This window comes from Microtus oregoni, unplaced genomic scaffold (assembly GCF_018167655.1).
Source record: "Microtus oregoni isolate MIOR12 unplaced genomic scaffold, Mior012 000028F_ref0000031, whole genome shotgun sequence".
NCBI classification, from domain to species: domain Eukaryota; kingdom Metazoa; phylum Chordata; class Mammalia; order Rodentia; family Cricetidae; genus Microtus; species Microtus oregoni.
In genome coordinates, this window is record NW_024543087.1 from 19346500 (window position 1) to 19359417 (window position 12918).

The window sequence follows — 12918 nt, forward strand, 5'->3', positions numbered from 1 at the left end:
AGTCCTGATTTCTGTGACAAAGAGACCGTCTCTGCGGGGGTGTCCTGTTTCTGCCATGAACTCCTGAGTCAGCCTGGAAGCGCCGGCTCCAGTGGCACCAGCTCCACTTCCCAAGTGGAGTTAAAATTAGCCATGGGAAAAATCAAACTTTTTTGTTCATCTCACAACTTGAAGAAATCACAGCTGATGTTCAGGGAAGAGAGAAGTCTGTGTGTGCAGGTGTAATGTCTATGCACACCCAGGTGTCTGTGAGCATGCACACACACGTACATGTGTGTGTGTGTGTGCATTGTGCTGATCTGTACATTTGTGTGCCTTGGTCTCTTGCATTTTTGTTGTATTTTGAATAAATCTTAGAAGTCTTCTAGCAGATGGTCTTCCAAGCCTGCTAAAGCCTAACCTCCCACATTAAATGTTTATTGTGCTTCTGATCAAGGGTGAGAGGAGAGAGGAAGGACAATGCAGAAGACAACAAATTATCAAAGCCCTTTCTTATTTGAGACAGCAAGAAAATATGTCCATACTTTATAGATAGCTAATCATATGTTTCCCTCTCAAACACGCATGTGTATTTATTTCAATTTTACACATAAGACAAATGAGGCTCAAACAACGGTTCCCAGATCACATAATCTCTAAATGGGTAAAAAGGAAATAACCTCATACACCACTGTGGCACTTAGTCCTTTAACTTCCTTCCTGCCCCTTTTTCCTGTCCTCTTAAGGGACACTGTGGAATTACGAAATGGAAATAGTCATCATGCATACACCTTTTCACCTTCCAAAGATTTCAGAAAACATAAAAATGAAAAACATGTGGCGTTCTTCCCATGGAGAAACATTTTTCCCTCTCACACCAATTTTTTTAATAACAAGGACACCTGTCATAAAATGTATCCAACAAAGTCGAGCAGCACATGAGGGTGAGCCCATTCATCAAAGCCTAGGCTGCAGCAGTCAGGTGCAGCAGGATGCGCAGTGGTGTGGATGAAGACTGAGACAACCTCAGGCATACAAGAGAACTCACCCAGGTGCTTATGTGTGAGTGGTGAAGACAGGCAGTGGTGATGTGTAGAACAATTGATTGCATTTGGTAGACCTGTATGTGTCCTCTCGACACATAGCATGAAATAAGAATAAAGACAGCAAGAGTCTCCAAGGTGAGCTGGACAGATCAAAGGATTGAGGTAGCCACTCTAAGACAAGAAAGGAGATGCTATACAAAAATCACACACTCTCCCTTTCTCCCCGTCTCCTTTCCATGAATATTACCCTAATTAAGAAACTGGATTGATTATAGGCTGGCTCCTCCCTACCCCTGACTTATAAGCCCCCTTATATTGTCCTTTTATTGGCTTAGTTCTGGGAATTCGGGCTCCTCAGAACATCTCTTTGCTTGAGGACCAATTATGGATAAAGTTAGTGGCGGAGGTGGAGGATCAACGATTTAAATTGTCCTTACACTCAGCAGCTGCAATTTTTGTCTGTGTGGCATTTTCACTCAACAGAACATATCCACTTCCTGGTCCAGAAAACACCAAACAATCCTGAGAGCTGACAAAGTCAATGCCAGTTTACAAATGACAAGGAGGAGCTTTTCTGTTCACATGGGCTTCAATTTGAATTCAAGCTCTGGCTTTGTCAGCCTCCTGGTCTGTACTCTGCCCACTACTCAACACTGCAGAGCCTCTGAGGAGCAGAGTGTCTAGCCACAATAGAGAGAAAACAACAATGATGCTTCCCTTAAATTCAAACCCTTTGCTTTTGTTTTCCAAGTTCTGCTTGCACAGAGCTTTTCTATTATGGACTGGATAAACACTGTGTTGTGACAGGATACTTCTCTACCATGGAAAACTGCTTTGGAAAAGGTAAATGGTCTAGTTGGCCATAGTGGCTCATATCTGTAAGCCTAGCATTCAGGAGGCTGAGGCAGGAGGACTTCTATGAATTCCAGGCCTTGACCTCTTCTGTCCTCAATGGGGGATTGATTGCTTTTAGAGGATGCATGCAAAAAGGGAAGAGAGCAGAAACAGATTAAAACAAGCAGTGTGCACACTCAAAAGATTCCATGGTAATCCCCAACAAGGAAGGACAAAGCAGAAATTGTTTTATTGGTGTTATCTTCAGAGTCTGCAGTCAGGCCTGCCCAGCTCCCAACCCAAGCACAATAACTCCATCCTACAGCAGGGCCTTTTCTGACCCCTCAGTAACAGGCTTGTCCGAGAAGTGAGTCAGAGCTGAGCCAGGAGGTTATCCTCAGCCCCAATATTCCATTATTCAACATTGTCTTTTGGGTGGTAACTAGCATCCCAATTCCTATATTTGTGTTTGGCTGTCTTCAATCATTTAAAAACATCCCTTGAAATACTGACTGTTACAGCCAGGTCACTCTAGCCACCTGCTGTGGGACAATGGTCTTGTACCCTATAAAGATTTATTACTTGTATTTTAATAAAATGCTGATTGATCAGTAGCTAGGCAGGAAGTATAGGTGGGGTGACCAGGCAAGAAGTAGAGGCATGGCAATGAGAAAAGGAGAATTTTGGGAAGAAGAAAAACTCAGTCTGCAGTCATCACCCAGATGTAGAGGAAGCAAGATGAGAACACCCCACTGATAAAGGTACCAAGCCACATGGCCAACACAGACAAAAATTATGGGCTAATATAAGAGTTAACAAGAAGCCTGAGCTACTAAGCCAACCAGTTTATGATTAATGTAGACCTCTATGTGTTTTCTTTGGGACTGAACGGCTACAGGACTGGGCGAGACAGAAATCTCAGTCACCAAATGGCACCCAACGTGGGGCAACTAAATCCACTTAAAACCTGAGAGAGTTTGGGAAGCAACTCTAGACACAAAAGAACAGAGTTAAGTGCAGCTTCTTGGTAGCAGCATATTCTCAGATGAGCTCTGTTTACTAGAGGCAAGCATATGTCATTTAAGAGAGGCCTCCTGACTCAACTTTAGCTGAGAAAACTTTGCAGCCCTTTATAAGGCCCTGCCACAAAATACTTAAATTGTGTTTATGAATAGCTGACTGCATGATTTTGGTAGTGACAGGGACCTTGAAACTCCATAGAGTTGTGGCAATAAAAATGGCTCCAATCAGTACCTCCTCCATGAGGCTAGACTTTCAAAAAGCTAAAGAATGGAATGGATTCAGTCATCAAAGCTAATATTTTATTCCTAGCCATATTGCTTAGCAAATTAAAGACTCATGTGCTCAGAAAAAAAGAGATTTACAGTAAAGATAGTTTCAGACAATAAAGCCTCTAAACAGTTTACAGTGTGTTTAAATTAAATGTAAGCTTGGGAGAAAAAAACGATGAAGGATAAAGTCCTTAAAGGAGGGGGAGGGAATTGGGTGTGGTGGCATACACCATTAATCCCAACAGTTGACAGGCAGAGGCAGGTGGATCTCTGTGAGTTCAAGGACAACCTAGTGTAAAGAATGAGTGCCAGGACAGCCAAAGATACACAGAGAAATCTAGTCTCAAAAAGCCAAAAGCTAAAAATAAAAGAAATGGAGTTTAAAATAAAGCCATGTAAAGATGAAAAATACACAGAGAATCTGGATACTGTATATTATTGTGTTGCCTTTGAATTGTATGACTTGAAGAGGAGTAAAAGCTGCTAAAAGACATTTGATTATAAATGCTGCTGGATTAATCCAACATATACATTTTGAAAATGCCTTGACTTCAAAATTAAAGTCAAACAGTATGTTACTTTGTAGAAGAGATTTTGCTTTTGTTTCCACAGGAAATAAGAGATTGTGGATTTATTCTGGGCTAAGAAAAATCAGGTTTGATCAAGGAAGACTCCCTGATAAATCTCCAATAGGAGCAGATGGCCCAGATGTCTGAGTTCTACATCCAGAACAGTTTCAAGACTGCTGGCCGCGATGATCAAGCCTCACAGAATACTCCAGTCAGGACTTAATCATGATTCTAATTCATCTTTAGGTTCCCATAAGATTATCAGCACCCCCAATCAGCAGGAAGTAGCCTGTAAAACTACATCCACATTCCTAAATAATGGATTATGGATGTTTGTCTTTGTTTAGATTATTGGTTACAAGTTGTTATGAATAATGGCCAGAAAAAAAGCTAAATAAAGAAGATTAGATTCAGAGCTTTTGGTTTGAAAAAAATCGGGGGTGGGGGTACGAATGCTGTGGGACAATGGTCTTGACCCTATAAAGATTTGTTATTTGTATTTTAATAAAACACTGATTGACAAGTAGCTAGGCAGGAAGTATAGGCAGGGTGATCAGGCAGGAAGTAGAGGCAGGGTGATGAGAAAAGGAGAATTCTGGGAAGAGGAAAGACTCAGTCTACAGTCAGCACCCAGATACAGAGGAAGCAAGATGAAAACACCTCACTGATAAAGGTACCAAGCCTCCTGGCTAACACAGCAAGAATTACGGGCTAATGTAAGTTATAAGAGTTAACAAGAAGCCTGAACTAATAGGCCAACCAGTTTATGAAAAATGTAGACCTCTGTGTGTTTTCTTTGGGACTTAACAGCTGCAGGACTGGATGGGTCAGATATCTCAGTCAACAGCCATCTATTTCCACATTGTGCTGGACTCATCTGTTAAGCCATTACCATCATTTTCCGATAAAATCTACCCCCATTGCAGCGGTGTTATCATACTATATAGTGGTTTATGCCTTATTATCTAGCTACTGTGTTCTACACCTCAACTGCATCTCCTTCCAGCTTCTGAAAGTGGTTCCATTCTATAAAGTGTTGACTCATTCCAATAAGCAGATAACCCCAGCTGTGGTGCCATCTTGGTTAACCATTTTTCTTGTCCTCAATATAGACAGACCTGTCTGTGTATGTACAACCTAGACACAAGACAGGTGTCTGCCCAGCTTCAACAAACTGGGAATCTTTGTCCACTTTATAGCACATACTTCTACATCTAAAAACACTTGCTGGATTCAGAAATAAAAGGCATGTGTGACAGATTTTGAGAAATATCTCATGACACTGCTGGCTTTGACTCTATACATCTCAAGGAATTAAAAGATGGAAGTTGGCCCCTACACCAATTTTAGTCTGAATCAAAATGCATAGCGGTTAAGGAATTTGCAATAACCTTATATTTCCTGAGTTCCAGTCAACAGCTTCAAATCATATCATCTTCAAGAACATCTTACTTCTTCATCAACCAGAAGGATAAGGAAGAAATCAGTACACCACCCAGACAAGTTTTCTGAGAGTGCTGAGGTGCAGGGGAGCACAAACCATTCAGAACATCTCTCAGCAGTAAGATGAAGAAAAATCAGAGAACACAGACAGCACTGGTGACTTTCTGGACAGCTGCCTCTTCTCTATCTTTCCTGGCAGAGGACTCAAAGCAGGGTAATAAACATTCACCTTTAGGATCAGGGTCTTCCCAGGCTCCTGAGGATGACCCAATAACTAATTCAACAGTGGGAACGTCCTCAGCTAACACAGCATTAGAGGTAGTACCCTTTGCCAGCTGCCAAAATACAATGCTGAGGAAGTGCACTTTGGTACTTTACCTTGAAAAAAAAGAGGAAACTTTTGTAGCACAGATAGTATAGATAAAAAAGCTTCAAAAAGTCAAAACATATGAACCCCTGTAGTTCCTCTAAGAATCGATATGAATAATCAAAAATGAGACAGCATTCACAGAACTACTATCTATAGTGAATAAAAATCAATAGAAATACGTTATCAGTTAAATAGTTAAGTGCAATACGCAGAACATTGTAATTGTGCTGTAAATATATTTAGCAATACAGACAAGTTCTCAAGATACAATGTTATGGTCAGAATGGGAGCATATGCCCATAATTTCAACACTTGGTAAGTGGAGACGGCAAGATCAAGAGTTCAAGGCCAGCCTTAGGTATGTAGAGAGTTTTAGGCCAGTCTGGGCTGTATGACACCCTGTCTCAAAAAAATAAATAAATAAATTTATTAATGGGAAATCTATGTATATGTAGCAAAAATATAGATAAATACCATTTGATAAATATTTATTGTAAAATAAGTAAAATATTATTTTATTTACAGAGATGTGCTTAGAAATGAGGTTATAGTGAATATAAAGTTATTCTTTGGATGCCTTTAAACTTTCTGAATTTGAGGCAGTGAGATAGATTAGCAGGTCAAGGTGCTTGCTGCCAAATCTAGTGACCTGAGTTCAATTCTTCCCTCCTTCCATCAGGACCCACATGGTTAAAGGATAAAATGGATTCTTGAATGCTGTCTTCTGACCTCCACACACTTCCCAGATAGCATATATGCTTCTCCACACAATCAAGAAATAAATATTATACCTTTCATTATTCCTAACTATTAGACAGGCACTGGCCAAGTCAAGGGCTTAGCACCCTGCTCTGGCTCACTTGTCTTTTCGACAGGGAACTTCTGACACATGAACTTGACTCACAGGCTCATGCGTCCTTTGCAAGAGCTCAAGATCACTCCTCGTAGCTGGCTACTTGGAATAGAGAGTGAATCTAATTGTCCTGGTCCTTTCCAGCACAGCTTGGGAATTCAGTCTTCCTGTTCATCCTCTTGGCCTCACATCTGGCCACAGCACATGTGTGTATTTTTTGAAAATGGAATGGCTGAAGAATTTCACAGAAGCAGAAGAGAATTTTGGGCTGTGTTCCAGACACAGGACAGGTACTTTATGTATGCATGATAAACAAGAGAATGAATGACTGGACCTAGCCATCAATCAAGTCATCTGTGATGTGGTGTTCTTGTCATACTACCTTAGTTATTAGGTGCTCCAGGAAAAAAGTCCCACCCACCAGATTTCTTTCCTACCATTTTGGGTCTCTAATGATGAGAGGTATTCACCACTAACAAGACACCCAAGAACCTGGCTTCAAGTTTGTGACCTCTCACACATCAGTCCCTTGCAGACACAACCTCCCAGTGTAGGCTGCTCTCTTCAGAGGTCTTGCCCACCAGTGTAAGTGTTGAAAACATACTCTGGAGGGAGACCCAATGCTCCCTCACAATAGGCAGGTTCAGCAATGAACACCGGAAAGAAGGAGAATTGATCAGGCATCGATAGCTCATGGGTTGGTTCTAGTTACAGTGCGTAACTCTAGAGGGTCAGCAATGCCTCTGCCACTCATCTTCACAGACTTAGGGGTCAGAAAATGTGCAAATAGAAGCCCCTAGGCAAATCTCAACCAAATAGTCTGATGCCATCCATATCTGTAGACACAGTACCTGACTTTCATGCAGCCCTTAGCAGAAGCTTGCTGGGGAAGTAGGTATCCGTTTGTTTATAGTACAATGATATTAATTAAGATTCCCCCAAAGAATAAGTGCGTGTGTGGTGGGGATACAGTAAGGAAGCTTGACCTGGAGCTGCAAAATTAACAGAATCTCCACAACCATAGAGATCAGATGTGTCATCTCCCAAGCCTCTCATGAGCTCTGTGCTCACTTTACCTTCTCTCTGATCCTCCTGTTTGACTCTATGCAGGGATGCCCAGGTCCTGATAAGTCCAAAGTGCCATTATGTCACATTATATCATCTCGAGCCCCTTCTCTACTTCTGGTGCTCCCCTGTCTCTCTCTCCCTTCTCCTTCTTTCTACTTTTCTCTCCATCTCGGTCTCCTAGGAATCTGATGAATCCAGCTCATCTTTGGCACCTAGCAATAAATGCTGTAAGTGGCTGGAAAGACAATAGATTAGTTAACAAAGGAACAATCCATTGTCTTCCCAGCAGGACTATAACCAGAATACAGGAGCAGCTGTCTGTCACCAAGAACTCAATTATTAGAGGCAGGAACTGAATCTTCAAATTGCACTTTATCCAGATGGCAGTCTGAGAAGACGGGATTAGCATCCCTCCTCCATCTCATTGCTGACCAGAAGACTGTGTGGTAAGTAGAAACAATGGCATTCAATTGTTCCAAAGTTTAGCCTTATGTCTTTGGTCAGGTGGTCAGTCTTGTCTGTGAGATCCATGGTGCTAGTGTGTCTCCCCTTGTCTCCTCCTACAGCTTTTCCTCATTGCCATCTTTGTCTGTGTGATGGCTGCTTCACATACACCAAAGCTGCTAGTCTCACACTCCTCCTGTGTGGCCATTTGGATTATATCTAGATCAACTTAGAACAAAGACACTCTTCCCAGCATATATGCACTGCGCTATTTACAGTGTATGTGCAGATTCCTTCTCACAACATGGCATCTCCATATGTTATTTTAGAACATAACGGTGCCCCCATCTGTCCCCTACCAGGACAAAGATTAAACAAGGAGCAAATGTGTAGCTGTAGCATACACCAGGCCTAGAGGCAGTTGGAGAGTTGTTTTTCTGTCTTTTCCCTTCTGCTCAGCTGAATGAAATTTTAAGTTTGAATTTTCTTTCCCTTGGAACGTGATTTTTGGTCTCTAGCTTTGTGGTGCTGCTTGCCACAGTTTCTGTCTACCTCATAGCACTTTCTGACCATTTCAAAGACCCTGGGTTTCAGCTGGTATTCTTCTCTGGATGAACAACTTCTGGCACAAGGTGAGTGGGATTTTTCAACAATGAGTTAGCAGCGAAGCTGAGATGTAACAAAGCCAAGATCTTTCCCATCTAGATTGGACCACAAGGATGGTGGTCTGAATGAGGATCATCCTCAAAGGCTCATATGGTCCTCAGTTTGTGAGACTGTGTGGGAAGAATTAGGCACTGTGGCCTTGTTGGGAGAGGTGTGTCACTAGTGTTTGGTCTGAGATTTCAAAAGCCCATGTCATTCCAGTTAGCTCTCTCTCTCTGCTGCCAAATTGTAGATAAGATGTAAGCTCTCAGCTGCTGCTTCAACATCATGCCTACCTTCCTACTGCCACACTCCATGCTATGATGGTCAGCGACTCACCCTCTGAAACAGTAAGCAAGCCCCAGTCAAATTCTTTCTTTTATAAGTTGTGTTGGTCATGGTGTCTCTTCACAGCAATAGCACAGCAACTAAGATAATGGGTATCTGTTTTCAACAGTGATTAAATATTAACAGAGAGAAAGAGAAACTATAACTAAGCTGACATAAAAGAGCCAAATCAAAATAACCAGAATTTCTCTGCAATAGAAGTGGAAAATCTGTATCCAGGGATTGGTGTAGGACAATTCTGTTCTGTCAATTATGTTTTAAATAAATGCTGATTGTCCAGTAGCTAAGCAGGAAGTATAGGCAGGACAACCAGACAGGAAGAGGCAAGTCAAGGAGAACAGGAGAATTCTGGGAAAGAGGAAGCCCATTCCTCCCCAGTCCTGTCCAGACACTGAAGAAGCAGGATGTGACCTGCCCCGCTAAAAAAGGTACTGAGTCATGTGGCGATCATAGATAAGAATAATGGGCTAATATAAGTTACAAGAGTTATTAAGAAGCCTGAGCTAATGGGCAAATCAGTTTATAACTTATGGAGACCTCTGTGTGATTTTCTTTGGGGCTAAACGACTATGGGAACCAGGCAGGTCAAAAACCCCAACAAGCAGGCCCACATGTTACACAGGGATTGCTTCTGACAGGGTATCTGTAGATCAAGGTGAAGCCCACGGGAGAAAGTTGTTATCTGGAACACAGAAAGATAATGCATAAAATCACAAGATGTGCTAACAGAAATGGACCCACACTGGAGGGTAGACTGTCTAGATCATCTGCTTGGACACTCAAGTTTTAAAAAATATCATCCTTTTAGAACAGAGTGGTTTCTACAAGAAATTCAACAATTTAAAAGGCAATGATTCCATGTGTCAGGGTTCAAATATTCTAGTCATCCACTTGTATTCTGAAGGCATGCTGAGCATTGAAATGAACCTTTACCCAATACCTGGGCCATCCAATCAACACACTGTCAATAAGAACCAGTTTTGCTTCTTTCTTCCCTTTAAAAAAAATGCTTTCTAGCCAAAAAAAAAAACACTGCACACTAATTCTGAATTACTTATAACTGTTTTAAGAGAAGTTTAATATAATAATTATTCAATTTGGAGCTGAAAATGTGGCTTAGCTATTAAGAGGTCTGGTTGCTCTTACAGAGGACCCACGTTCAGTTTCCAGTACCTGCATGGGAGCTATAAGCACCTGCAATTCCAGTTCCAGGGAGATCCAATGTCCTCTTCTGGTTGCCTCGGATATGCATGCACATTGCACACATACACACACGCCAGCAAAACACTCACATAGACGTAAAAAGTTTAAGTTTAAAAATCATAGGATATTTTAAAGACAGAGGTTGTCTTAGTCTAATAATGTAAACATTGTGGCTGGGAAAACCAGCCACTGTGATCTAGTTTTTTACATATGTCCAAAGAAAGACACACTCATCATTCCAGTGGCCCTTGAGCTGCTGCCACCCAAGAAGCCAGACTAGGATTATAGATTGCCTTCATAAAACAAAGACTTCAAGAAGCAAGGCATGAACCTATCACTGAAAAGAAAAAGAAGTGGATGGAGCATATGCTCACTGTATCTTGTGATCTTAGAGAGCAGGGTCTATTTCTAGCAAAAAGCACATTCCCCCTAGCCAAGTAACTTAAGGGGAAATCTCGGCCATTGCAATATTTTTACTTACTCAACTATCTGTCTTGTACCTGACCATGTAGGGTTCAGAATGCATTGGTAACATATTGCATCAGCAATATAGTTGGCAATCAAGGTGCAAAGTAAAGAATAGGGCTGATGGTGGGACAAAGAATGTCCATTCATTGAAGTCTTGAGGATATAATGTCCCACCTGAAGTGCTTCATGGTCATGGAAGCTTCTGGATGTAATGTCCTCTAAGGATGCTTTACAAAAGAGTTTCTCAATCTCAGCATTGTTGACATTTTGGCTCAGACAAATCTTTGCTGAGGAACCATCTTTATACTACAGAATATTTAACATGATCGCTACCCTCAGCCCAGCAGATGCCAACAGCCTAGTGCTTCAGGTGAAAAAAAGAAAAAGCATCTATAGACTGTGCCAAATGGATGATGAGTGTGGAAACTTCCACTCATTACAAAATGCTGTAGCTCAGTTGATAGACCATTTGCCTAGAATATGTCAACCCTCGAGAAAGAGAAATGGGTAGACAGTATACACTCCTGCTTTCCGTAATAAATTCTGTAATGTTATTCAACTTTAGACCATGTAAGCCTCTGATGAATATGAATACTTGAAATACTGGCTTTACAGAGCATAATTAAGCAGCCAGGTAAATCTAATAGTGCCCGAAGCCAAATGAATAGAAAACCATAGTGGCATTTCATTTGTATTTTAATAAATAAAGCTGGCCTGAATATCAGAAAAGTAAAACAGCCACACTGGCCAGCCTTACAGACCAGACAGCAATGGCATATACCTTTAATGCCAGTAGCCACTCTGGCTTGCCATAGAAACCAGGAAGTAGTGGTGCAAGCCTTTAATCACAAAACTAGAGAGTAATATAAAGCGGTAGGACGCAGCTCTCAGTCTCAGTCTCTGAGGTTTCCTGGAGGCAGGATCCCTATTTTCGGGTTGAGGTCAAGATAAGATCCAGTGGCTGGTTGCTTTGCTTTTCTGGTCTTCAGGTTGAACCCCAATATCTGTCTCTGAGTTTTTACTAATCATGTTTCATAAAAGGGTTGGTGTGTGTTTCATGGGCATGGATTTCACAGAGTTTTTTAGAATTACCATTTACAACCTGGAAATGAGTTCATCTAGGATGTTCCCAGAATGAAATTAAACAGCCTTCAACTCCTTTCCACCCATTCACGCGAAGGCTTCAAGGCTACCACCTGCGAGACTCGGAGCTCCAAAGTGCAGCTGACCTGAAATCTTCAGAAAAGGAACTCACTTTCTCAGGGAAATAGATATCCCAACCGTCCTATGATTTCATATAACACTTACTTTCTAGATCACAAAGTTAGGGAAGAGAGCTGTCAGGAATTTGCCAACTACTTCATCCCAGAGGATCCTTGACACGCCAAACCTCCAACATCTTTATCTCCCAAGAAGGCCTCTGAAGTTCACCACAGTCATCCAAAGTTCCCCAGGGCAGATGCAAGGACGGTGCAGATGGAGCATAGGTTATTACACCTAGTCTGTTTGGTTCAAATTCTAGTTCCATTATTAATACGTTTGTGATCTCTATAAAATTAATATCTCTTAACCATCATTTTGACTTCCAAAAATATGAGAACTGAAACGCCTACATTACTCCATAGTTTTCAAGTCTGAAGAGCTCATTGTAATAAAGTCCTTGGCATATAGATGGTTCTCTGGCAAATGTAGCTAATGTTATAATTATTGTCATCAGTACAGCTACAATTAATAATAGTTATTATTATTACTAATGCTGTTGCCAGAGGAATTACTTTTAATCCACAGCACAAAGGCTTTGTAAAGCAGCTTCAACTCCCTTCGTTTCATCCTGTGTGGGTTCTGACCTTGCTCGAGCCACTGGTATTGCAGGAATCTATTCCAACTCAGCTTTCCCCACTGCTGCTCTCCCAGTCCCATCTCCCAGGCATGTTAAATGCAGCCCTCTGCCCACATCTCCTTTGATCCATTAGCAACATCTACAAACTCCTCACTCCCCCTGTTTTATGTATATTGTTCCCTGGGGTCCTAGGGCAGTGCATTCTTCTGGCTTCCAGCGACCTCCTAGATTTTATTATCTGTTTTCTTTCCAGGCTTCTCTGATATCTGAACTCCTAAAATTGTGATGTACCAGGTTTGGGACCTTGGTTACTACATTAACTGCTTGTCCGTTGCTGCAACAAAATAACCAACAAGATAACTGTAGGAAGGAAGGGTCTTAATGGCCCTAGAGAGTAGTCAGTCTATCCTGCCTAGCAAGGCATGGAACCAGAACAGGCTAGTCACATGACCACAGTTAGGAAGTAGAGAGCAATGATGCTAACCTGCTCAGTTACTACTCCTTTTTATTTAATCC